This window comes from Adiantum capillus-veneris, chromosome 22 (genome assembly GCF_014529385.1).
Source record: "Adiantum capillus-veneris isolate H3 chromosome 22, ASM1452938v2, whole genome shotgun sequence".
In the NCBI taxonomy this organism is placed as follows: domain Eukaryota; kingdom Viridiplantae; phylum Streptophyta; class Polypodiopsida; order Polypodiales; family Pteridaceae; genus Adiantum; species Adiantum capillus-veneris.
The window spans coordinates 57,774,283-57,802,021 of record NC_140952.1 but is presented as its reverse complement, the minus strand read 5'-3'; the positions used below and the strand labels follow the sequence as shown (position 1 = coordinate 57,802,021).

Below are 27,739 nucleotides of genomic sequence, written 5' to 3'. Positions count from 1 at the left end.
TCAAATCACATAAAAACCATATAGCAGGGATCAGTGAGCTAAGGGCAAGAGCCAAGGGCAAGCTGTGTGCCAAGTTTCAGTGCAATCTGACACATAGGTACATGACTCGTGATCCATGTTCCTTTGTCACAGACTGATACCATATTTTCACCATAGCTAGAGACCATCACCATGAGTCTAGTGGTCTTTTCAAAAGTGAATTTGGATATCAAAAACCTGTCCAAAAGCCTAGAACTGCCAAGTACTCTGTGCAAGTGCCAACTGACCTAACTTCCAATCTAGAGGTCAATTTTCAAAAATATTGATACCATAGGACCCCCTAAGCATGCTGATTTTGATGGTACCAAAAAAAAGTCAATTTGGGCTCCAAACATGGATCGCGATCCATGTACCCATAGTGATAGCTTGAGCTGGAACTTTCCAGATCAGTAGTGCTTACACAAGAAAACATATCCTCAACTCCAATTTTGGAAAAATTTGAGAAAATTTGGGTCAAAAGGGAGCAAAACAGGTGACATACTGAAAATTGCAGTGCAGACCTAGTATTGGCTATTTGACCTATCAAACCAAGTCCAAATCCAAAAAGATTTGAGATTTAGCTTGTGGACATAGTTAGGAACAAAATCCTGAGAGGACAAGTCCAAATGTGGTTGAACATGGATCATGGTCCATGTACCTCAACCTCAAAATTTGCTGAAAATTGGCATAGAACCTGCACATGACCTTGTCTACACACAGTAAAAATTTGGAGAAAAAAATCTAACAGGGAACATGGATCGCGATCCTTGTACCTCTCAGCATAGTGGGGGTATCTGAGTTGATGATCTTGTAGACATACTTGAGGACATCCCAAATCTCAAGTTTGAGTTTAAAATACCTTCTAAAGACCAAGATACAAGACAAAGTTCCTGTTTTTGGTCTTGAGACTGTTTTGAGTGTTGTTTCAAGTGCAGTTTACCAAAAGTGCTCTAACTTTTGATAGACAACTCCAAATTGAGTCAGGTATAGCTAGGAAGAAAGCTTGTGGGCAATAGCACGCACCTAGACCTGAAATTTACTAGGTTTCCTAAATCAAAACTTTTAGGGTACCCCAAAACCAGTTTGCAGAGACCAAAAAGTTCCAAATTCCTGACTTTTGAGAGACCTGACCAGGGGCAAAAAGAGATAAGTTGCACTAAGCCAAAGTGGGACTGTCAAGGACTATATTGAGAGATTTGAGTGATCCTTAATCATGATAAATCATTCACCACCAGGGTTCTCTACTCCACTCGAAGACATGAAAAACACAAGAAACGATGCAATGCCGACAATTGGGGGATTGGGAGAATACATAGAGAAGAGGCATCTTCTGATCAACAAACCGAACGTGAGATTCATCAAAGCCAATGAATCCAAGAGATTGCTTACAGATTACACTTATGAGGGCTTATATAGATTCACAAACAAGGAGCCATACATCTTCTACAGGTGTGTAGAACCCAATGCTAGAGAGTTGACCACCCATAAGCATCTGCATGCCTTCACATATACAGATGCCCACGGAGTGCAAGTTTTGATGGTAGATAAGTATGGACGTGAGTACAAACTTGTTGATCCAATTGACCTAGAACAATACACATGCAAGGGTACTCCGATGTCTACTTACTTTCATCCAATAATGATGCCACAATACACATCAGAGAGGATTCCACCGGGATTCTCTCCAAGACGCGAGGATAGGGCAAGAGATGTCTTTCCAAGAGACCACAAATTTGTTAAACTAGTGACTGAACCACATTGATTAAGACCATATCAAGTGGCTCAATGTGTCAAGACAAAGTACGATGGGTCAGGGGATCCATATGCTCATGTCTCTCTCTTCAAACAAGTTTTGAGAGCTGAACAAATTGTAGATTTCCATACTCAATATGAGGGATTTGGGTTAGCATTGGAAGGAACAGCTTTGACTTGGTTCCAACGATTGCATAGGGATGATTTTCCCAACATATCACAACTCTTACAAGAGTTTTTAGAGGAATTCTCAAAAAGGGGAATCAAACATAACACCGTATCCCAAATCTACGCTTTCAAACAAAAAGCGAATGAAAGAGTGAAGGAATCTTTGCTTCGCTTCAAACAATACATTGATAGATGTCCTGTGAGAGAGTTACCACAAGATGAGAGATTGTCAGTTCTCTTCATAGAGGGCTTGAGGAATGAAACTCTCAAAAAGGACCTACATTTGAAAGGATACACAACGTTAAACCAAGTCAATAGAGAAGCTCTATATCTAGTTGACAATTGCAAGGCCTATGGAGAGGTGACTGAAGATACAGACAACACGACTAGTAGTGCCTCTTCTCCAAAGAGCAAACTCGCCACAAAGCAAGATGTTCAAACTCCTTGGGAACCAATCATTGATCAAGTGGTTGAGGGGGTGATTAGAAGAATAAACCAAGACTACATACAGAACCTGGATGTACAACAGCCTCAATTGAGGATATACAATACTTGTGGAGGGGATCATCCCACTCCATGGTGTAGCACTCAACCAAAACCACAACGTGTGGTAGGGCAACAACCACCTGTTTTGAATGATGGTAGAGTAGTAGTCAACTACACTCAAGCAGCATATGGGCCACAACCCATGAGAAATCAGTAATCCATGGATGCGAATATGCTCATGTTCATAGCCAATCATCCTGAGTATGGGTCAAAGAAAATTCTTACTAGGCAAGAACAACCATTGGCTGGATCACCAACTATGAAACAAGAAGGTCCATGCTATGAATGTGGAGGTGACCATTGGGCAAGAAGCTGTCCAAACAAGGGTCCACAAATCGAATTATTTGTATTCTGTGAACGTTGTGGTCTAGACCATCTACGCCAACACTGTGCTAAAAATCTAGACTAAAAGGGAAAAGCAACAATAAATGTTGTAGGCATGATGCCTTCTTCAAGCGGATCCAAGGTAGAACCCGCCATTCCTTTAAATGTGATGACCTAGAGCTGTGAGAAAGGACATAGGCAGATTTTCCCTCATCATTGAGTGTTGGTTTGCTTGTAGAGTTGTTATGTTTGCTTGTTAAGGTTCACTTCGTGAGATTGACGATCTCATAGAGTCTCCGTGCACCGTCCGAGTCACTTTCCCTGAGTATTGACATTATGTTAGTGCCAAAAAGCTAACAAACCAGCTAAAAAAGCCACATTGCCTGTTCAAACAGAATTTGAGATCAAACCTGTGAGAAGCTTCGAAAGAAGATCATGGAAAGGCAGACGGGACAAAATGAAATTGAAGAGGCTGCAGGAGAAAGCTGCTTTGGAAACTAAACTAAATCAAATAAGAGAGCAACTTAGACAAGAGCAAGAAAGGAACAAAAACGCAAAGGGACCTAAAGAGTCAAAGACTAACTCGGGAGGTTCAGTCTTGGTCGACAAAGTGTTTGAACATTTGGATGCGATCTTGAAAGCTTATGAAGCTATGCTAAAACCCAATCAAACCCAAGAGAATAGATGGCTAACGTATCCTCATCCAGGGTATGAAAAAGAGAGGTTGCAAATATGCAAGGAGCTCATCCAAAAGGCCTAAGCTCTTATGGAACCACATGTTCCAGATGCTCCCAAAACGGAGGTGCTAATCCGTGAAAAAATACAAAAATTGGAGAGCCAGGGTATTGTAAACAGAGACCAGGAAGAGCCGGGAGTTGAGGCACCTTTAGATACAAGGGAAGTAGCCAATACCATAGATGGGGTGGGCTCACAAGCAGTGATGCCTATTGAGGATGTAGAAGAACCATGGCCACAATCCTTGTGTGAATCAATCAGAAACCGAAAAGATGATAGTGCTACCTTACAGTTAGCACCTATCCTGATAAACATGGATCAAGAATTTTTCCCAGGAGATATACAATCTCTATACGGGGATGTCGGGTCAGTCGCATCTCAAGAGAGTAAACCACGCTCTCTAAAGACGTTGTCATCTTTCATAGGAGAACTTGAAACAAAATCGGAGGTTAAAATGGTACCTTCTCAGTGGAAAGCCACACCAAAGATGATGGATACCAAGAGCTTGCATGAATTGATGTCTTCTCCTATACAATGCACACTTTATCTCTTAGAGCTACTAAAAATTAGACCACATCTATGGGGCCAAATGGGCAAACACCTGGAAAACATGGGGTTGAAAATCCCTTCACATGACCAACTTGCAGACAAAAACAGGGATGATACCATGCCTACAAAACCACAGACAAAGCCAGTACTAGTAAATAAGGTGGGTGACTACTGCGAAGGAGATGAAGGAAACACCACCTTACCACTTGAGTACAAAGGAGTAAAGACGGTTGCTATATTAGATAGTGGGGCGGGAATTTCCATTGCTACCAAAGAGGTATGGAAAAAATGGGGAAAGCCTTCTCTTAGAAAAACTCGAATGAAACTGCAATTAGCGGATGGATACACGGAGAAACCGATTGGAATTTTAGAACAAATCATTGTATCCTCGTGTGGCATCGAGTATAAGCACACCTTTGCCATAATGAATTTTGACAAGAGCAGCAACTTTGACATCATATTGGGCAAACCATTCATGTGTCAGCTCAAAATGGTACAAGACTGGGGCTATGACTATATCTACTTGAGACACAAAGAGGTCACAACAAAAATCAGTGTCAAGGATCATAGTTATAAAGATGTAGTGCAAACCCCGGGGGAAGACTTAAACTCCACAACTGATTTGGAAAGCAAAGCGCATATTTGGATGTACGGAGCTCCTAAGAGTGGAAGTCTTAGAAAGCAAGATTGCATCCTAGAGCGTTCAGTAGAAGATGAGACATATATTCTAGATCCTTTTTCAGAGGAGTTATTTGAACCCTTTGGATGGGATCAAATACTGGCCACTCTTGATGTCTGTGTGAATGAGGTGACCCTGACTAAATTTTGCGATGAAGATGGGTATGATATAACTCCCTTGTTTTTACGATAAAGGTGTTGAAGGAAGCTAATGAAGTTTGTGAGTGTGAAAGCACAAAAATTGAAACAGATAGCGACATCATGGAGCATGGTGCCAAAGTGCACATGAAGGAAGCAGAGAAATAACGAGAATATGTCATCATTGACATACCTGAAGAATCACCAGAAGCTGTTTCAAAGAAGTCGACTACAGAAAAAGCACAAACAAAAGCAGATGAAGGAGCAAATTTTCCAAGTGCAACGTCAAATGTTCAACAAACGCAAGATCAAAAGAAAAACAGGGATAAGGACGAAGCTCGATTGTCTCCTACGATGATCAAATTCAGCATAAGCAACGAAACAGGACTCAAAATCACATGTTTAGCTGTGATAGATTCAAAAGCAACAAAGAATCTAATGACATTTGGAACTTGGATCATGATGGGAAAGCCGCCAATCACAGAGCTAGAGGAGATCGTGTACACAAGTTCAAAAATGCCGATTCCTAGCTTTGGCATGGCAGAAGTCATACTCAAGTTGAGTACCGGGGAGTATAAAGATACTTTCCACATAATCGACTCCCATCATATCAAAGAGAGTTTGATCCTGGCAGAAAGCTGGAGAAACATCTTCTTCGACAACAATCAAAAGCTTCAACAACAACAACAACGATAAGACTCCATGAAGCTTCTCAAATCCATGCAAAGAAGAAATCACCAACCATCACGGAAAAAGGTAAAGCAAAGGTGAACACTGAAGTATATCAACCTCGTCAAACGACTTTACCTTCAATGAGCTTCCATCAAATTTCTCGCGAAGCCTCTACATCAAGAGCCACATCACCAACAATGCAATGGAAACCAAAGCAAAAAGTCTATCAACCAAAGTTTTCATCACAAAAAAGAATACAGAAGAAACCGAAGAATGTCAACCAAGTGCTAGTATCCAAAGAGCACATCCAAGTCAAAGACCCAGTTTGGATACGTGAAGCACAAGTTCAGCCTCAACAACAAAAGGTGACAAGGTGGGTAGCATCAAACGAGTCAATCATGCTCAGGGTTACTTCCAAGGAAACACTAATGTTTGGGCCAAAAAGCCTACAGTAATAGCCTGGACGTACCCACCTCAACCAAAGAGCTCTACAAAGAGCAACACGAGCTATAAACACAAGACAAACAACTCAATCAGAAGAAAGAACTACCACAAAAGGCAAAAGAAAAAATCAAAGCAGCAAGGAATGCGACAAGTTTGGATACCAAAGTTAGACTTAAATCAAGCTACCTACCAACAGGTAAATCAACGGATGATTCCAATAAAGCTACTCAAAGCACAAGGATTTTATGGAGGTAACACTCAAATATGGTTACCGAAAGTTGTAGCTCAATCTGGGTCACCCAAGAGAAATTAGGCAGCACAAGCTTCTACCCTAAAGCAAGCAAAGACGACCAACATCCAACAAAAGCCAATTGCAATCAAGGCTGCTGCAATCTACAGATGGATACCTTGTCATCAATTGCAAAAGCAAGGCTTTTACAACGAAAATCATCAGGTTTGAATACCGAAGCCTAATGTCCATCAAATTATAGAAGAAGATAAAATGCCAAAGACAGTCACACAAGGACCAAAAACAAGATGGGTTCCAAAATTGCTAGTGGAAACTCAACAACCGCTTCTCATGGGAAATAACGGAAAAGCTACATCAACCCCTACAAGAGCTGAAGGACTTGTTTTACAAAGAGGTATCAACATACAACAAGCAAGTCAAGAGGAGCCAAAATATGCCAACCTCCTCGACAAAAATGGTGGCATCCAAAGACCAACACAATAAAAGAAGCCTAAATTTCCATAACTTATGGAATTGGGTTTCTGGCCTTGAACAGGTAAGTCCAAGTCGCCATTAAAAATACATGGCATAAAAGTCAGAGTCGGGCAGCTAAGCCACTAAATGAGCGAGGTGTTAGTCCCAAACCTTCATGTAATATTCTTTGTGGTCTAAGCGTCTTAGTTATTCTAGGTACTTCTCAAGCTGGAAGAGTTGAGTATAATTACGTTGTGTTGCTCATGCTGGTATAGGTGAGCATAAGATTCAAAGTCATTGTAGTATAGTGGTAAGTGAAGGAGGAAGTCCAAAAGACACCCACGCACTCAGCACAGTGAGAAATGAGTGGAGAAGCTTCTACATCGAAAACCCTTCTTGGAAACGTGGAAGCTATTGAGAGGTCCTTTGATGTCACATGTGCTACATTTGTTCCTTGAAGCACCCATCAACTCCATCTCTTACACTACACAATTTTGTTTGAAAACTTCTCATAAGCATATAGAGTGTCCCATAATTGGCACTTGCATTAGGCACTCTTCCTTTGTTTCTCCCAAGCACTCACCTTGCACGACAGGTACTTCAAGTCCAAATGCTCAACTCCAATAAGAACGTATACCAAAGGAATTTTTTTCCCACTGTGTTTTTTTCCTTTGGTCATCCAGGTTTTAAGACCCTAATCTAGAAACCCTCATCATCAACTTCTTGTATATATTCCTTCTACATCAACAATAAGAAAATCGATGCCCAAATCAATTGACAAAGACTTGGAGCAGAAACTAAAGGTCTCCATATGCTTACCAAGAGCACCTTTTATCTCCAAGGTCAACAACAAAGCTCCACCAAACAATGGCAAGTCAAAGAATGGCCTACAACACCAAGCAATAAGAAAGTTAGCAAGCAAGCTATCCACAACAATCAAAACTAGCTCACACAGTGCTTTAACATTGGTGACCTATTGCAGACAACTGAAATTGCAGTGGAACTTGAAAGAAAATCCATCATAAAGTCCATGTCCCAAAGAGGTTCAGTTTTATAAGCTCAAACACATCAACATCCATCTTCCCGGCGGCCAAGACTGGCAACAAAGAGGAGAATGCACAACAAGAACAAAAGTTGCCTCAACAATCACGCTCAAATACGTATCAACAACACGAAAGATATGAATCACTCAAGAAAGGGGGAGTGTCACCAACGACAAAGCACTTCCCAAGTTGAAGACCAACCTTGAAGACAAAGCTAAAGACAACCCTATGAAAAGACTGCACAAAGGTCGTGTCAAGGGACGACACGAATTAGGAAGGGGGGAATGTTTGAGGATAAATCAAACGGGCGCCCATCTGGTCGAACACGTAGCCGGACACCACATTTGTAGTCTATTATTTTGTCCGAGCTAGTGTAGTGATACTCTGTGTAAATCCTGATTCCAGAGTAATGGATCAATTCCCTGAGTTGTAATGATGTAATGATATTTGTAAAGGTCCATGTAAACCGGCCACTGGCCATTTAGAATGCCCTAGTATAAAGTTCAATAATTGTAATGTGAAAAGAGGCTTATCTTTGGAGAAGAAGTGGGAGCTCAAAAAACGTACGCTCAAGCTACGAGCTGCTCCATCTTGTAATCGATGCAACTAATGAATAGGTAATCAGATTTCAGTTTTGAAACTTGCGTTGTGTTCCTCTTTCTTTGCTCTTTAATTCAAGTGTAAGCATTGTCAGTTTTGTTGAGGTTTGCGACTACGTGTCTGTGATCTATAATTGCAGATTTGAGTGCTTAAATTGTTGTTTATAGTTGTTTTGACCATAGGAGAGTGTTCCTAGACCATAGGGCGATCTTTCTGGATAGTTCTATTGCAGTTTTCAGGACCTTTTTCATGATGGATCGTGATTTTGGTACCTTGTTGGATTGCGATCAGACTTGCTAGGATAGTGTTCCTAAGTGTCCTAGACCTCCTTCTAAATTTTCATTGCATTTCAAGTCCGTTCGAGTGCCGAAATGGCGTGATGACCTAGAGCTATGAGAAAGGACATAGGCAGATTTCTCTGATCATTGAGTGTTGGTTTGCTTGTAGAGTTGTTGTGTTTGCTTGTTAAGGTTCACTTCGTGAGATTGACGATCTCATAGAGTCTCCGTGCCCCATCCGGGTCACTTTCCCTTAGTATTGACATTATGTTAGTGCCAAAAAGCTATGCTGCAGACGTCCGTCGCTGCGACCCGCTAACAGGGGACCTACCCCACCCCAATGACTTTCCTGAGTTTTAGGCATAAAGATAGATGGTTTGACATTCTCTTCGTTGACAGCACCTTCATCTCAAGTAGCGACAGGATCCAATCCACTTGGTAAGAGCACTAGCATCTATCAAGCCGAGACGTCATGCATGCATATTGTAGGCTTGTGTTTATGAAGCCTGGCGTGTTGTTCCAGGGACCCATCTCCCACAAGTCCATCATAGCCCATTTCTCACAGAGCCCAATTTATTTAACTTTTTTCAGAACCTGCCAACAGATTGGATGAGCTTGTTCTTTCCTTGCTCTTCTCCACCATATTAAAGGCCAGTATAGCCACTTGCCTTCAATAGGGGGATCCCTAAGGTGCATCCACAAGTTGGCTCTACCCTTGGCATTGCAAGGACCATATATGCTTACCATGGTGATAGGTTAGACTCTCTCCGAGAGGTGATTGATGACTACTTTGGGCTCCAGGTGCTTGTCCATAATAGAGAGGATGCCACTAAACCAATCCACTCCCTCACCATAGAACATCAACTTCCTCCCAAATGCTCATTTTCTTTTGATGCGAGCATCTAGATGATGTCTTGGATGGCCCAACAGTTGACTTCCTTATCCTTTCTGACTTCCTCCGAGAAGAGGGCATGCTTCTTCCGAGTCTTTAATCCTTTCACGTTCCATGATTGAATAGCTAGAGCTTCCATCATAAGGAGAGCAGGACAAATTCCTCTACATCTGACCCTTGTCCAATCCTCACCTCCATGTCCCCAGGAGAATTCGGAGGTTCTACAGGGTCAGATGATTTCTTTTCTTGTAGCACCTCAAAGGGATTGTGAAGGAGGATAACTCCAGTCGCCCCTTTTAATTGGGCGGGGGGTTACGGGGAGCCTATATCTTTCAAGGCTCCATTAGCCTCCAGTGTTATGGATTCTCTTGCCACCGCTCTCACTCTTTTGGCCCTCTTCAGTCCTAGAATTTTCATAGCCGAGGCCCTCTTCAGTCCTAGTTGTTACTATCAAAAGCTTAGGTGTAGGTGCAGGAAAAGAAAATAATTTTTGAACCTCTTAGTCTTCTCTTGCAATTGGGTGACTTCATTTTCACAAACCATAGCCTCTTTTTCCTCCCCTATTCTCGTCCCTTCGCAACTCTTAACCTATTTCTCACCCTCTTTTGCTGCTCTTTCCTTGGCAGAGACATAATTGACATCCCCTAAACTGGAGTCCTGGGCTGCAGGCCCGGAGTTCACTTTAGTCCTCAAGGGGCAATCTTAAGCAAAGTGCCCAAAATTTGTTACACTCAAAGCATACCCCAAAGTAAGTCCCGAAATTGAGCGGAATAATTACGGATCCTGCTCCAACATTGATCACCATGCTTTTTGGTGGCGTCTTAGTCATGTTCCAACCTATACAAACCCGGTTAGAGTTCCTGCCTAGGCCCCTCTTGTTAGGAACAAACAAGGAGGTGCCCAGCTCACTGTCAAGCATCCTGATATTATCCGAGAGCCAATACTACACAAACAATTGTCTTGTTAAATAGCAGGGGACTTTTATCCAAGATTTTTGCAATGTCGGTGTCGTCCTTGAATCTCATTGAGTAGAAGCCCTTAGCGAGGTATGTAGTACTTTCAATTGCCCCTCCATGTCCAAGAACTTGTGGTCCCTGAATCCATTGCATCAGTCGTACCTATTTGGGATTCTCCCACTAAAGCCAAACACAAGTGTAAGCTTTTCTTGCATGGCTAGCTACTTTTTTATAAGTGCAGGTGGAATCACAACCATGATAGCCTCCGCTACCTTCACTTGCTGCAAAAGCGACTTCTTTAAAGCATTATATGCTCGATCCGCACGACAATCTTGGAGTAGACCACTGCAAACGGCCTATTAGCTAGTCCTTTTGTTACCACCAGGGATGCTCTCTCTCCGTCTATTATCTTATTTTAGTTCTTGTTCGAGCTGGATCTTAGTAGTCGTGGGTTTTTCATGGCCTTCAATAGTAGATGCCTCAACTCTTGTCACTTTGTTGTTGTCCATAGGCTTGGGACCCTTGAGAATGCTCGCAAATGAGATTCCTAGTCTGAGGGAGGCAGAGCCAATAGGAAACTTGTTCACGTCTGCACAAATGGTGCCTTGAGGTACCCCTATCTTAAGTGCCTTTACCTCAAAGTTAAATCGTGTATTGCTAGGGTCAACCACTTTAACTTTTTCTTTGCTAGGGAAAGACTTCAGAGACGAAAATTCTTTATTTTCTACCTACCCTTTGTCTATGCATCACCTATCATCATGTCGATGCTTGGTGAACGTGATGTTGACTCAACACCTTCCTCCATCGGCACGATGCCTTCAAGCAACAATTTCCTTACCGCAAGCATCTGCAAGAACTTCAAAATGTCCTCCTCCAGTGGCACCATCTTTGCATCCATGTTAGATCTCGTTATGGAGCAACACCGAGTAGTAGGGGGGAGATGGTAGAGAGAACCGCAGCCAAGCGGGACTGGCTTCTACCAAAAGGCAAAAGGGAAACCAGCAAGCACCGAAGATAAGGGCTAAGAGCCAGTTCATGTGGAGCTTCGGTTTGCAACTGGTTGCCAACCAATTGCGAACCAATTTGGTTCCCATGAGGGGTTGCGAAGGAAAAGTGTGCAGCTGGTTGGAAACTAGTTGCGATGCCGCTCCTAGGGGAGGAGGTGGAGCAGACTGAAAACCACGGAAAACGACAAAAGTATGTTCACTTTTTCAGTTTCGCAAAGGAAAGAACGCCATATTTCAATGTAGTTGCAACATTTTTGCTTTCCATGTGAACTGAACAGTCGTTGGTTGCTGGTTGGCAATCAAGATGAGGGCTGATAATGCAAGGGCTAAAAAAACATGGAAGATAAATTACTCCCATAAGATAACAAGTGATAAAATCACAAGGCATACCAATGATAATAAGATGCAACCCTTTGCTGGCATACTATGGTCGTATGGGTGCATTAGTTTACAAGTGAATCAATGGGTAGGACTTATGCAAGCTACAAATGTGAGTGTAACAGCTCTTGCGCATAGAGAAAATACCTTAAAGAGACAATTGCATTGAGAAAATTATCTTAAGCAACCAATTTCAAAAACGAGAAAAGAATGGAGCAATGAGCTTTAAAAGAATCAATTTTCTTATATTGAGACTTTGGATCAAAGGTAAACAAAGCATAGGTGTATTTAATTATTCCTCAAGTCATCAACAGATGCATTTATTGCTCCTCTAGATCAAGTACAAATCACAATAGCAAGTCGTCTTTTCTCACAACGTTTTGCTATGAAATGCAAAGTGAGAAACACAAATGCTGCCATGAAATGCAAAGTGATCAGCATCGATATGAATCCTACCATGCTTGCTTCTGCAAAGGTTGATGTAGATGAAGCCCTAGTTGTGCCCTTAACCTCTCTCATTTAAGGCTATCTTAACCTTGTCTCTCTCCAAGGTGGGTCGGCTTCTGCCCTACCTCATCAACACACAATTGCGGGAGTTTGTAAAGCATTTGTTGTTGCTAGTTGGACAACAAAAATTCAGAAAGCAAACAAGAGAGAGAGAGAGAGAGAGAGAGAGAGAGAGAGAGAGAGAGAGAGAGAGAGAGAGAGATGATGGTATTGTACAAACTTGCTAAACAAAGCTTCTTGTAGTTGGCTAACATCAAGTCTCTTCAATTAATGCAACCTCGTAGCATGCCCATCTTTCCAAGACCTTCATGCAAGTCCATAGTGTCTCCTCAAGTTTAAGCCTAGCCTCTTTTGCACACAGAGGCTCAAGTCAAGAGACATGATTTTGCACATGTTTGGACAAGCCTCATGCTTGAAAGAATTACCTTCGAATTGCAAAAGAACTCCAAGAGCCAGCTCTTGTTCCATCGGGCCAGGGATATGAATGCTGCCATTGTGAGCTGGTACGGCTCTGCTGTGGCTTTCAGTACTCCATGGTTGTCGTCCCTACGCTCAGGAGTCTTCATTATTCATCGCAACGCTAGCATCCTGATTCCCGTCTTCCGTGCGTCTGAGTTAGGCTAGAATTGCCTAACTCTTATGTAGCATTCCCCTCCCATCGCATTTGGGACCGCTTCCCATCGGAGGTCCCTGTGGTGTCAGTAAACGTCTCTTATGTAGCATTCCCCTCCCATAGCATTTGGGACCGCTTCCCATCGGAGGTCCCTGTGGTGTCAAAGTGTACACGGAGCCAGTATAATGGAGGAAGCCCTCAAGCTGTCGTATGCCCAGGCGGTGGCCAGGAATCGGGAGTCTCAACTACAGCAACACAGCTTGAGAGCCTGCAACCCGATCCCAAGGGTGCTGTGCTTGAAAGCGACAAGGTTTTACAAGAGGGTCACCAGTCCCTACAATTGGGGAGAAGGCCTTCCAAGCCTTGAAAAAAAGTATGTCGCAGGTGGAGGAAGTGGATAATGCGTGCACAGTGTCGGTCCCTCCAGCACTGATCAAAAAGCAACTGGCGACAGTGGCCAATTTGTCGCTAGTTTTTGGCTTTATGGGTAGACTACCATCACAAATAGAGCTCATCAGATGGATTTCTAGTCCGATGGTTCTCAACCAGGGCAGAACGATTGATTATATTTAATACCTGACCAAAGGTTTCTTCACTGTCAGGTTTAATGATCCTGTGGTGATGGACAAGATCCTAGCCAAAAGCCCGTTGTACCTCAACCGATCCCCAGTGTGCATCTTACCATGGAACCTAGCCTTTGAATCGCCTGAGGTCTTCAAGGATTTGTTCCATGTGTGGGTAGATTTTGTCAACTTGCCATTTTGGTTGTGAGACAACCTCAAAGACCTTGCTAGCACCTTGGCTATCCCTCTGTTCGTACCATCGCACAAGAAGTTGGGGACAACGGAAAATAAAGTGTGCATTTGTTGGGACACACGCAACCCTCCTCCAGAAAGCATGGTGATCAATGTAGGGTCGGGTCTGAAAGTGATTCTGCTTAGGTTTGATACATTTTTTGGAGCATGTTTTAAGTGCAATGGATTTGGGCACTTTGCTAGAGAAGGCCACCTGAATGCCTATAGGGAGGGCAAAGAGGACAAAACAAATCAGGCACAAGAAACCACAGTTAAAGAAGCGACAGTCTCCAACATGGATGTTGAACGTGCAAAGCAAGGTGTTGTTGAGAGCAGCAAAGATAGTGAAGTGCTCGAGTCCGACAAGATGGCCACCCATAATGACACTCCTCATAAGCTTTTGATTGTTGATCCAAGTAGTGAAGTGCTCGAGTCTGACAAGATGGCCACCCATAATGACACTCCTCATAAGCTTTCGATTGTTCATCCAGGTATCAACAGCCAAGCTTCACCAACCTTGTAGTTCGCTGCTTCCCTAGTATTAAACCTCCCATAAAGCCGGGTCAAAAAATTGTCTTGCCCACGGCCCGCGGACGATGGATGAGGGCAGCAAGTATCCTTAATCAAGTGCAAGCGAGTGAAAACATTGGTGAGGAGAAACTTCCACCACAAGGAGAATCCTCCAGATCATCAAGAAGCCCCCATCAATCTAGTTAACGTCTTTGAGGTGCTTAACGATAGGAGTCTAAAAGGTTTTCTTACCTCGAAGCTATCAGCCTCTCAATTAAATGGGACAGAGGAGGACATCGCACGAGAGGCGGCAAAGCATGGTTCTTCAGGCATGGAGGAGTTTGTCCCACTCTCCCCCTAAAATACAAGCATGATATGCATATAGTTGTACAAAAGGAGAGGTTTACCTGCTTCCCCCTGTTCTGTATATGTAGACAACAATGCATTCCATGTTATGAGAGTGCATCCAGGTAATGTTGTGAAACTGTCCTCTGTCTTTTATATAAGCCCACACTTTCCATACGCACTGAAAGGGTGATTCCCACAGTACATCTGCAGTATAGCCATATTTTTAGTGAGTGTCTGTAAGGCCCAGTCTCCAGACCATTCTTTGAGCCAATAACAAACAATCCCCGAACTTCCCAGCCTCCATCTCTTCTCTTTCTACCAAGATGTCACACGCTTGAAGGACAAGTACATCTATCATTCTGACATACAATTTCAAAGCTTCTTCAATTTGTCCATTTTAAAGAAAAGCATATACCAATGAAGTCGATGTAGGGATAGTAGGATTTTTTAGGTGCTTGAAAGTGTGTTCTGCCTTGGAAAGCGCACCACACCTGCCATACAAATTCACAAGTGTAGTCGCAACGAAGGGATCCCTGCTTGCAAGCATCAACATGTAATGCCATTGCAATTTCAATGCGTACCTTTCTACTTTCATCCTGCCTATCAAGGACAAGCTTGCATGCTTGGATGGCAATCACAAAGGTTGCTTCATTTGGATTTACTCCTTCCTTGATCATTTGCTTATATGAAAGAAAAGCTTCCAAACCTAAACCTTCATCAACAAAAGCAGAAGCCATGGCAGTCAGGGTAGGGCATACAAGCAGATCATAGTCTCATCAAGCAAGATTAGGCATGGAAAAGTTTACAATATTCAAGGTCTGGCACACAGCCACATTCTTTGAAGAGCGCATCAAATGTGTAAGAATTAGGATCACACGATCTTTGATCATGTGTTAATATAAATAGAGGGAACCACCGGCACGTGTAGTGTCACCGAAGCTCGAGATGACAAGCAAGAACATTTTGGTGAGGCAATGTGTGGATAATGAAGAGGGCATCTTGGTAGTGAGAAGAAATCCACACTACAGGCTTTCAACATATTTGATCATGTGCTAATATAAGCAGAGGGCATCACCGGCATGGCATTGTCAGCGAGGCTGGAGATGATGGCAGTCCAAACAAGAACAGTTTGGTGAGGCAATGTGTGGAGAATGAAGAGGGCATGTTGGTGGCACCGTAGTTAGCAAGGGTGAGTCCCAAATGATTGCCAACTAAGGCAAAATCAACAATGCAGCTTTCAAGTTGCATGACTGGTAGAGCTTTCCTCTTGGGTCACACCTTGATGAGGCACAAGTAGGACGATTCAAAGGATGAAGGGTGTCATAATAATCAATATCTAATTCTCCTAAATGATTTCTCATGTTAAACTGGTCATTTAATATGGGGAAGTGCCAGGGGAGAAAAAGCTAGAATAATGGTTAAACTAGGAGACCGGCCACAGTAGGGATCCAAAGGCCATCTGCAAAAGAGCTATGTGCAACAATGGACTCAAAAGACCCTAAGGTTCAGCCCATTAAGACTTCCAAAATGCTAAGGTTCCAAAATTCAAATGTTGTGTCCAAAGGTCAAACATTAGGGGAATTGGATGCTTTGTGTGTGTCCCAAAAAGTCTTTGTCAAGCCCTACATAGGAGGGGGCGAGCCCAAGAATTAGGGGATGAGAGAGAAACACCCACACACACTCACAAGCTTCATTTGTACACAAGGGGAAAGAGGGACACATGTCAGCTCCCTAAGCCAGATGCCCACAAGGTGTACTCAAATCCTATTGGATGGACATGGAGGTGGACCAAGGAGAATTAGGGTAGAGTGAATCTAGTTTAAATAATTAAAAAACACTTAATAAAAGAACCAATAAGAATTAAGCTCTCTAGAAGACTATTGGACAGTCTCCCAAGGGGACCAATCAGCATTCAGCAGCCCAATGGCTTGCCTGATTCCTATTGGCCAGGAGGCAAAGGGGTCCAATGAGAGTATAATTGCATTTATTAATTACCTAAAGCTCTCACAAAAGGTGAAAGGGGGACACATGTCAAAAGGCTATCACTTATGCTGCTTAATTTCCATTCGCTAGGCCTGGGGAGGTCCAATAGGGCTGTAGCATGAGTAATTAGCCAGGGGGGTCGACCAAGAGAGAGAAGGGGCTGATTTTTGCAAGGAATTATCACACACACACACTCACACAATCTCATGTGTGAAGCAAAGAAGACTCTCTCTCTCCTTCTCAAGCTTTAATGGAAATCTTCCACCTACTCTAAGCTTGTGAGAAGGGAGGCCTACATCAAAAACTCTTGGCTTTGTGATGCAAATCCAACCAAGAGCCAAGCTTCAATGCATGCTCATCTCCTCTACCAAACTTCTTACTAAGCTAAGCTATGCTAATATGAGTGATTATGTGAGGAGATGTACATCTTTCTCGTAAGAAAACTCCTTCTTCCTCTCAATCTACTCTCATACCCCGCTAGCTCTCACCATCTTCAAAGGTGTGTGAGGTCTTGGGTCTACGACCGTGAGGGAATTGATGTTGTGTTTGATTAGTGTTTTGCTTAGTGCATGAAGTTTCCATCTTCATTGCACTAGCTAGTATTGAAGGAACACAAATAATTGTATTGTAAAATGTCTCTCTTGATGGGAGAAACCATAATACAAATCCTTTTGGAGGGATGACCTGCTCCATGAAAATCCGGTCCTCAACTATTGTCAATTGCTTATTTCTCTCTCTTTTGAAATATTGTTCATGCTATATAACTAGGTGTTATGCTTTTTGTTGTTCTCTCCACCCAAGCACTCTTGTTAATCTCATTAGGAATCTATTCTAATGAAATGCTCACTATGTTCATGCTATTTTACGCTACACACAAGTTACTAGGCCATTGAATGTTACATTGGTATCAAAGCACAAGGTTTCTCTTTTCTTGCTCAAGAAGGGAGGTCCTCAAGCTAGCTATAAATGGTTGGTACAATTAAATGCATGTGAGTAAGTAGAATAGGGAATTTTCAGCCTTGTAGTGTGCGTGCCTTTGTGCAGTTAACGGGGCATCACCGTCGAGAGCTATGGTCTTAATAGTGGAGTCCTGCGGGGCTTGCCTATGGCTTAACCACTATTGAGAAATTAGAAGCTTGACAGGAGCTGGTGCTGTTTTGGTGTTGAACAACCCTCTCTTCTATTCCTTGCAAGTAATGGTATTCGAGCCACGGGTACAGTAGCTTGAGTGCTATTTCTAAAGGGGTAAAGAGGAGTAGCAACTAGAGCTTGAAGTGCCAAAGTCACCTAAAAAGTTTACACCTAAAAGTTGTTAGAATGACTGAAAATAGTAAAGAGAGTGAAATTAATGTTGATAACTTTGATTTTGCTAATGAGCAAGTTACTAATGATGCCCCGATGCTTGTTAACTATCTTGTTTCTAGGCTTCAACAAGCTATGGGCAATTCATCCCTCCAAAGTGAAGTGCAACAGCAGCTTCGTGCTCATGGGATTCTCCAAGCTCCCCACCATGACGAGAGAGCACCTAGAAAGCCTCCTTGCGAGACTTCCAAAAGAGGTCTCTCTCCGATTCGCGAAGAAAAAGAGGATCCATATGAAGGGCTCAGAAATTTTCTCCTTGATGATGCATCTCCCTTTCAAAGGAGAACTCAAGAGCCTCCAACGAAGGAACGAGAAAGAAGTGAGTCTCCCTCCACCTCGACGGAGATGGCTCCACGAAGATGGCGGACTAAACGCTCTCCATCGCCTCCAAAACAGAGAAGACCATCGCATACTTCTCCACACCATACTTCAAAGAGGGATGACAAAAAGCAAGAGAAGAAAAAGGCGAGAAAGAGGACACCCTCTTCTCCATCTTCTTCATCCTCTTCCTATCAGGACAAGGGTAGGACCAGTCATGGCCAAGGGCCAGGATGGACATTCAGTCAAGGGGGTCCCTATATTTAGCAGGCCAAGGGTCTATATAGGGCACAGCTGGGTGGAGATTAGCATGTTCAGTCCCCATGCCCTTTCACTGGTATCAGAGCTCAGGAGAGGGGAGAGCTATGGAGGAGGAGGAAGGTCTCTCTCTCTTTAGGTCTCTCTCTCTCTGAAAATTCGGTATGAGGCATGGCCTCTCTCTCGCTTGGGAGTCTTCTCTCTCTCCCTCGTTTTCAGCAGAAAGGCGTGCATGATCTTTGTCTCTCTCTGGTCAAGACGTTCATGGCAAGCTTGAAGTCATGGGCAGAAACCCTAAGGCGATGCAGCGGGGGCATGGTCCCTTGATTCGAAGCAAGAAGTATTCGACAGTGGAGAAGACGAGGAGAGCCGTGGGAAAGGTTGCCTACGGGTTGAAGTCGACCTCTGCAAAAACTGCCGCTTGCTGCCCTGAGGGATGCCATACGCAGCGCAAGGCCGCCATGGCCGTGACCTCTGCAAAAAGTGCCGCTTGCTGCCCTGAGGGCTGCCATACGCAGTGTGTAGCAAGGCGCCATGGCCTTTGGTGCTCTTGTTGAGGCATCTGCAGACGGGCACGACATCACCCCCTAGACCTTGGCGGACTTGTCGCACCTGCAAACGACGCCATCTCTACTTCTTTGAGAAGTTTTTTTTTTTCTTTCACCAGGTTTCCCACGAACCGCCGCCCAAGGACATTATTTTTTTTCTACAAAGGGAGTGTGCCCACCCTCGACACACCCATCCTCCATCCGAGCGGCAAAACCGAGTGTCGAAGAGGAAGTTGGCACGGTCGTCACAGACTGGCAATTACAGAAACTGTTAACTAATGGGTCGAAAAGGAAGTCGGCAAGGTCGACACAGGCTGCAAAGGACAAACCCGATGGGGCGATGTGGTCACAAAATCAAAGGACTCAACAAACGGCATGCTAGGAGTGCTCAAAGGGAGCCAAACAAATACGAAAATCATAACGAGCCGGCACGTGAATTCGAAGGACGTGGTTGACCTCGGCTTTGTTATTATGGGCACTTCGAGCCGGCCCGTGAATTCGAAGGACGTGGTTGACCTCGGCTAAGGACAAGCAATGATTATCAGATACAAGAGATTCACGTCTTTACAGCAAGGCTGTTACTGGAACTAGCCAATTCTGATTCTCGGCATCGTTTGTCAAACTCATGCATGACTTGAGTCTCTATCGCCTTGACTCGAAGCACAACTCGTCAGCAATTCAATGGGATTACACGGGAGCAAGGCTCATCAAAGATGCTCATGGGTATGGTCTGTGTAACACCACAAGAGCATGGTAGTTTCTCACAAGCTTCCCAATTATTTGAAAATTGGGCAAGGCCCTTGGCAGTACGAGGTCAAACAGCTGTGAACCTTGATTCCAACTCATTCGATTCTTACAACGGCCATTTCATCGGTAGGCGTACTTCATGAGGTATGCAATTGGTATTTATTTATTGCACATATAATTCTGTTTTTCCAGCAGATCTCCAAGTAGACAAGGTCGAATTTTTGTGCATGAACGACAAGGTCGTCTCCCTTTGCTATGACATCTGTCGTCAATAGCATTTGTTGGCAATGAGGCTAGATAGAGTTCTACGAAGCAAGGCTCCATTTCTACATCTTGCATTGAAGTTGGTCACGTTTGGCATATGCTATGAGCATACACAATGGGGAAGGAATAGGCAAGGTGTTTGCAGGTGGATTCAATTTTGCAGGTTATGGCCTTATGTACCAGATGGGTGTATAAGACATACGAGGACGTCTATGCAGATATGTCTATGGGCCGTTTTGGAATGAGTTTTCCTCCCAACTTTCATGACAACTGGTTGCAGCAACAACGACCAGTGCTTTGGCAATTTTATATGCAGCAAGGCTTCGGGGAACTAGCAAAATAGGGAATATCAACTCATCAAATCCCTACCAGTCTAAACTGTGCAAGGCACTTATGGTTTTGGTTCTCACGGTTGAGGACATCACTCTCCGCAAGGGCTTACCAGACGGGATGCAAGGCATGCTACTTAGGTGGATTTGATTCTACCGCCTCGTGAATTACGCTTTTGCCATCACACTTGCAACTCTGTCACGGACAGACTAAAAAAGGGATTGTGTACAACACCACTAAACAGAACCTAAACTTTCGACTTATTTCACAGGCGAAGTGCCATATTAGTCTTGTCATTACGGATGTTTAGGGTGTCATTTTTGCACTACATGTTTTTAGTGCGACACTCAAGTTGAGTTTTTGCTAATCTTCAACTCATAGCAGCTGATCTCTACAAGAAAGCATAGATGCAGCAATCAGTTGCGACAGCATGGCTGTCCATAAGAGCTCGGCAGTTCACTTGTGTGGGTCTCCTGCTCTCTCTATAGCACTTCGGAGTGTTTATGAACATACTGTTTTGGGGTAAGACCCGGTGGGCGATTGCTACATCACCCCATAGGCATTAAGGATCACAGTTTGATCTACATTGAGGATCACAGTTGATGATTCCTAGTTATACTTTCAATGAAAGCATTCCGCAATCTACCACGCAGTAGCGGACGAACACACTTTTCACGTTGATTCCAATAATTTTGTACACTGTTGACTATGTTGGTTACTGTTATCTGCTAGTTGAGCAGTTTCTACAAAGAGTCTTACTAAGGGGTTTGACTACGTAGATTCTAATCCAAGGGCTTGGATTGCAAAGGCAACACCCAGGGTTCCCAGTGCAATGCTGTTTGTTCTTTTAGGTAGGGGACGTGCTCCTCTCCATTTGAATACGGGTGAGTGAACATTACGTTCAAATCTCTAGGTACGCATCTATTAATTTGGTGTTATTCCATTTTTAGTATGCTTTGCTTGGTTTTTCAATATGTATAAGTACGCTGGAATGTTACAAAGCCATGCCAAGGGCATGTCTGCACAAAGTAATTTGGGCCAAGTGTCCAATCTATCTTTCTGCCTTATGCTGTTACGAACCTACTTGCAGGATTCAATTTGGCACATGTTGTCACATGGGATACAACATGGTCTAGGAACTCAAGGAGTTCGGTTTAGCCAGTGTGGAGCATTGAATGAGGGTCCCTCTCACTCTTGTCGCAGAGTGTTTAGAATTACCTCCACACACAAGTACGTCTTGTACTTGAAGGATGTTCTTTTTCCAAACATCCTTAGTTGAGACATATTCCACATGTGGTGAATATGAGTCTCCGGAACTGACACTGGCGTCCCCTATTTCAAATATGTGTCACGACAAAGTCCCTAGGTGCTGGTCAAATCTGTTTTCTAGACCATTTTCAGCACGACGTATCAGGAGCAATTTCAGTCGCTAGAAATTGTCGGATACTTAGAATGACTTGTTCAGCTACAAGTATTGCTAAACAACATTACAGATAGTTGTTTAGCATAGAGCAAGGCTATAAGTTGTTAATGAAAAAGTTCATTATCTGTACCTAGAAGTGATCAATGTTTCACCTTCCATGGTGATTCAGACATTTCAGCAAGGCTTGCAAAATATTGCAACTGAAAGTATTTAGTTCCTTTTTAGAACTATTTATATTCCTCTTTACTGCGTGCTACGTACGCACATCACATTCGCCATAAGTACTGGCAAGGAGGATCATGTATATAAAGGTTCGGATCTGTTTTTTGATAAATGCATGCACACTAGGTGTTATGGGCCCTAGTGTTTAGCAAAGGCTGATTTGGAATGGCATGCATATTCCTCAAGTTAGTGCTTATGAAGCATTTTGCACTCTATGTGCAGTATCTCTATGAGATTACTTTTGAGGTCTACTCATCACCAATAGAGGTCATGGCTCGGTTTGGGTATTTGTAGATTTTTCAAGTTCACCATGATGGTTATTCCGGACATTGTTGATTCCTCGACAATGTTATACGATAATATTGTAAATCCTTGTTTTCCAGTCGTTTGGGAAGACTGTCTGTAAACCATGGGGGAAACACACCTCAGTACTGTCAGTATCCAAGGAGATAGGCAAATTACAAAGTGTAATCTTGGGCTAAAAGATATGCAAAGTGCATACATTAGTACCAAGCAATCCAAGTAATAAGCATTTATTGCTCTTCTTGGAGATTACTTAGTATCAGTTAACGCATGTTGCAACTAGGTAGTCTCTTCATGTATAAGTCAGGTTCTCAACCTTGAACACTCGTTAGGGTGGGGTTGTTTAATGATGATGCAAATTGGGAACAAGTCAAGGACTTAAACTTGGCTGATGAGTTATGTCAACAAGTTACTTTCATGGAAAGTGACAAGAGGTACTCTTTTTTGTACAACTTTGTTGTGATAAACTCGTTTACCATGATCATGAGCATTCTAAATGGAGTCTACACACTATGTTTGGATAGGAACCGGTACCATCATATGGTTACAAATGGACAACAATGTAGAAAATCAAGATGTTACTGTTGGTTTCATTGAACCTCCTACTCAACCGGGTTCCTCTCAAATGAACCATTGGATCCATGAGGGATGTTACGGTAGAATACATTAGTGTTCTTATGAAGATACCATCCTTGTGTTTTCGCGGACGAGAATGCTTCTCCAAGGGGGGAGTAATGTCAGGACAAGGGTAGGACCAGTCACGGTCAAGGTCCAGGATGGACATGCATTCAAGGGGGTCCCTATATTTAGCAAGCCAAGGGTCTATATAGGGCACGGCTGGGTGGAGATTAGCATGTTCAGTCCCCATGCCCTTTCACTTCCTCTTATGAAAGTGATGGTGAAGACAATGAAGATCAAGGCAAGAAAAAGGCAAGAAAGAGGTCACCCTCTTCTCCATCTTCCTCAAATTCTTCATCTTCTGAAGAAAGTGATGGTGAAACCTTTGAACCATAAAAAAAAAGAGGCCATAGGGAATCCTATGCCACATGGAAGAGGTCGTCCAAGCTCAAGAAGTTCAAAGAGGGAGGGAAGAGTATCTCTTTTCTTACCTACGATGGCACCTTTGGTGCTCTGGACAAAGTCTTGGCCTTTATCCAACAATTCGATGTGGCGCTTGGAGATGAGGGCTTCATGGAGTCCTCTAAGATACGCCATGTAGCTATGCACTTTCAAAAGTCCGCCAGGCAATGGTGGTCTAGCCTACGGGCCAACGGTGAAGCTCCACGAACATGGAAAGCTTTAAGAGCTTCCATTATGAAGCAGTTTCCTGGCCACCGATGCCAAAGACAAAGTACTCACTGAATGGCGAAGCTTGAAGCTCTCTCCCTACGAATCCATTCACAAATATGTAGACAAGTTTTGGGATTTACGACTCAAAGCCATTGTCCTCAAGAAGTTGGATTTTGGAGAGCAAAAGCAACAATTTTGTGCGGGCTTAACTGAAGAAGTGGCGGAGTATGTTAACTCCCAAAGGCCACGCACCATATTGGCAGTTATACACCATACTATGGTGCCCTCTCGAATCAATTTCCAAACGTGGGCTAAAAGAAATTTGAAGCCTATGGAAAACAAGGGTTCCAATGAGCCTAGGGGGAAGGAAGATGTCCAAAATTCTCCTAAGGGAAACTCCAACAAAGCTAAAGAGAAGGGAGTTTATAAAGGCAAAAATAAACTCTCTCATAAAGAGTTTGAACGTTATCGCAAGGATAATCGATGTTACAAGTGCGGCAAGCAAGGGCATGCGTACCGCACTTGTCCCCAAAAGAACACCCGCCATGAACCTCCTAGAGCTACCTTGGTCGAAATCCAAGAGGAGGAAATTCACCACAAAGGATCTCCTCTATGCCATGCTTGGGAAAAGGTAAGAGAACATGATGCTTTTATTCTCTTTGACCCTGGTTGTTGACCCTGGTTCTACTCACAATTTTATATCTATAGAGTTGGCCACCAAGCTAGGCATACAAGCCTATGAGATGGGAGATGTCCTACCCGCAGACGGTGCTTTCAAGGGGCAAGAAGCTTCAGTCACTCCCTTAATCGGGAAATTGAGGCCCCATGTCCAAAGCTATGTGGACAAAGAGGACTTCTTTATCTCTCCTCTCAAGCATGCACTACAATAAAAAAGGGGGTTATCGACGTATATAGCGACGCTTACCATCGCTATACACGTCAATATATGCGTCCCTGTGAATCTATCGCAAAGAGCATCGATATACGCGTGAAAAGGCTTTATTAGCGATGCCTATAGCGACGTGTATATCGACGCGTATATAGACGAGTATAGCGACCCGTATATCGACGACCATAATAGTAAAAAAATTTTCTTGGGCAGAGGGCAGGTAGCCTGGCCTGTGCCCAATGAAAAGATGGACAAAGGCACCACAGCCAGACTTCTTGCCATCTACCCAAGAAAGCGAGCAGCACCAAAATCAATCGTGCTCCCGCAAAAATTTCGGCAGAGTTCCCTTCGTTTTTACATAAACTTTTCAAAAAAAATATATCATGTATACGCCTCCTACATGCTATCCATGTAGGATCTCACATGAGATTTAAGGCCAATGACCATAACGAACCATAACCATAACTTAAAAGCATAACCATAACTTAAAACTATAATCATAACTTAAAACCATATCCGACCAATATAATCACTTTGATCATAACCAGAAACAAAATTAACAATAACCATAAGCATAATCAGAAAGTTAAACATAACCATAAACAAAACCTGAACCATAACTATGTCTATACAAAAATAGGAGAAATAACCATGTCTATACAATGACAATGACAACAACCTTAACCATAAGGAAAACAATAACTGTCTGAACAATAATCATAACCATATATATATGTCTATACAAAAGGAGACACAGAAGCGTGTATGTGTCTCACAAAGCATATATATGAAATCCGGGCCAATGATGACTAGGCGTCACAACCTGCACATAGGACAACTCACAAAATTAGTATTCACATATACTTACTTAAGTAAATCAACTCACACATATTAACGTCTCACCTCAAGCGATCAGCGAAACTGTAAGGACGCCCAATCTATAGGCTCTCCTGAAGCATCAAGATCATTCAATACTTCATAGATACCTTTGCGATATCCATCTGACTCCTCCTGATGTGTCGGGGCTCGATTCATCGCAAGATTCTGCGTTTATACAAAAATCAGAGTAATAAGAATACATGATTCATCGCGTTTTAAAAAATGCCATAGTTAAGATTGGATTAGAAACTCACAAACTCATAGCGAAAGGTATCGAAGCCTCCACTGCCAAGATGAGATGTCCCCCTGGTCATCTGTCGTATCTGCGCAGCCTCACGCTGCTGTCTGAACCGCGTGGCCGCTGTCCACTCATCCTCCCTGATCTGAAGCCACGTCTCGTGTGGAATGCCCGAAGGCTTTGGCGAGCCAATCCTGAAAGCCTTCCGAGTTGCGTCTCGTCGATGTTTCACAGTGTCCCGTGCAACACCCTTGATCCAGCTTCTCGGAACAACGTCAGAACCCGAAGCAGGCTGGTACTCTCTCAGGATGGTCTCCACTATGTAATTGACTTTGTCCTTTTCTTGCTGATCCCAAGACGTCAGAAGGCTGGTCAAAAACTGTAGCTCCGCGAGCTGGCGAATCCGCTGTCTCATCTCAGTCCCGAATCTATCCATGTCAACAGAACCATCTGGCCGTACAGTATAGAGCTTGGAGGCACTAGGATCGTGTGCCCCCCAAGGTGTCCGAGGTGTGCCAATAGATGTGTCGAGAGGTGTGCCTGGATAGGACGGGGGTAATGCGCGAGGAGGGGTCGAAGCATCTGTGGACCCTCCTCCACAGCAACCACCACCTCCACCTGACGATCGCTGAGATCGGCTAGTGCGCCTGTGCTGCGGAGATGAGGATGTACCCGCCTCTGCCCCACCCCTAGGTGTCGAAGTGGCCGTGATCGGAGAAGCAAGCGTCGTACCCATAGGTGTCCCCCCCCCCCCCCCCCATAGATGTCCCTCCCCTAGGCATCGGACCCTTGGGTGTGAAGCCCGGAGGTGTAGTACCCGTTCCTCTGGCTACCCAGTACTGAGAAGCCTCTGCCATCTGAGCAGGCGTCATCCGTGTAACGAATCCCATGAATGCATCTGCACTCATAGAAGCGGAATCTAGAAACTCGTTTGCCATACTAAAGTCCTGCACAAAGAAAGTAAAATAAAGCGTTAGAACACAGTTGTTTAAATTAACTTTAAGCTTAATTTTAAATCGACGTCTTCACACAAATACTTACAGGCCTAGGCCTCGACGAGTGAGGCATCATCGATAAGATCTTGCACCGTTTCATCGTCTATCTCTAATTGCACACATAACTCTGCCCCAACTCGTTCTGGCAGATTGTCTTCATCCATTGCATCTTCATCTACAAGTGTCAATTCTGGCTCGTCTGCGTCATCCCTGGCATAGAAGCCATTTTCCTCTGCCATACCTTCGTCCATCTCATCTAATGTCACAGTAGTATGGACGTCGTCTGACTGACTTTCCTCCAGGAGATCTTGCCCTTCAAATACTTTTTTATCTTGCCCTCCAACTGAGGTCAATAGTTGCTTTGCGTCTGGCCTGGAGGGGGGCATTTTATTGCCAGCCGGGAGAAGTTGCTCCCACAACAACCTGTTTAAGCCACATTAAATTAAAAAGCTCTCCAAGCACGTCACCGTTGCAATCGGAAAATGCTTTTTATAAATTACGTACCTAAACAAAGCAGTGACGCTTGCATCTGACCATCCGTACACTGACTGAAGATTCAAAAACGCTAGACAAGTACGAAGCGTCGATATTTTGGCGCCTTTATAAATTGGTTGACGTGCCAACTTCCTCAACATGTCTTCAGGAGATAGGCGCACGGTTTCTGGTGCTGCTTCATTAGCGTTCTCCTCGCTTGTTTGGAAGAATGCATCCAGCATCTCCTCCATGCCGTCGTCTTCTGTCTGTAAGTCCTTTTCTACTTCCATCCTTGGCTCTATATTGGTCGGACCTTCACGCATAATCCTTTTTCTCTCTCTCTCAGATGTAGGTGCTATGTCACGAAAATCAATGCTCGTTCCATAAGAGTCGTATCGTAGATTCTGTACGGTTTCTTTAGCAAACTCTCCGTACTTGTGCACATGCTCATTACATATCCTACGCTTGCGCATGATTTGATACTTGCAAAGCGTGCACGAGCATGCAATCTTTTCCTCCATGTTACTTGATGACGTTGCCATCTACAATGATTATGAATGTTG

The 27,739-nt window shown here is 43.6% G+C and overlaps 1 pseudogene; it reads right to left on the bottom strand.

Moving 5' to 3' along the window:
* Nucleotides 1-14,662: 14,662 nt before the first annotated feature.
* Nucleotides 14,663-15,970, bottom strand: LOC147429413 (pentatricopeptide repeat-containing protein At4g14850-like; annotated as a pseudogene).
* Nucleotides 15,971-27,739: the final 11,769 nt, after the last annotated feature.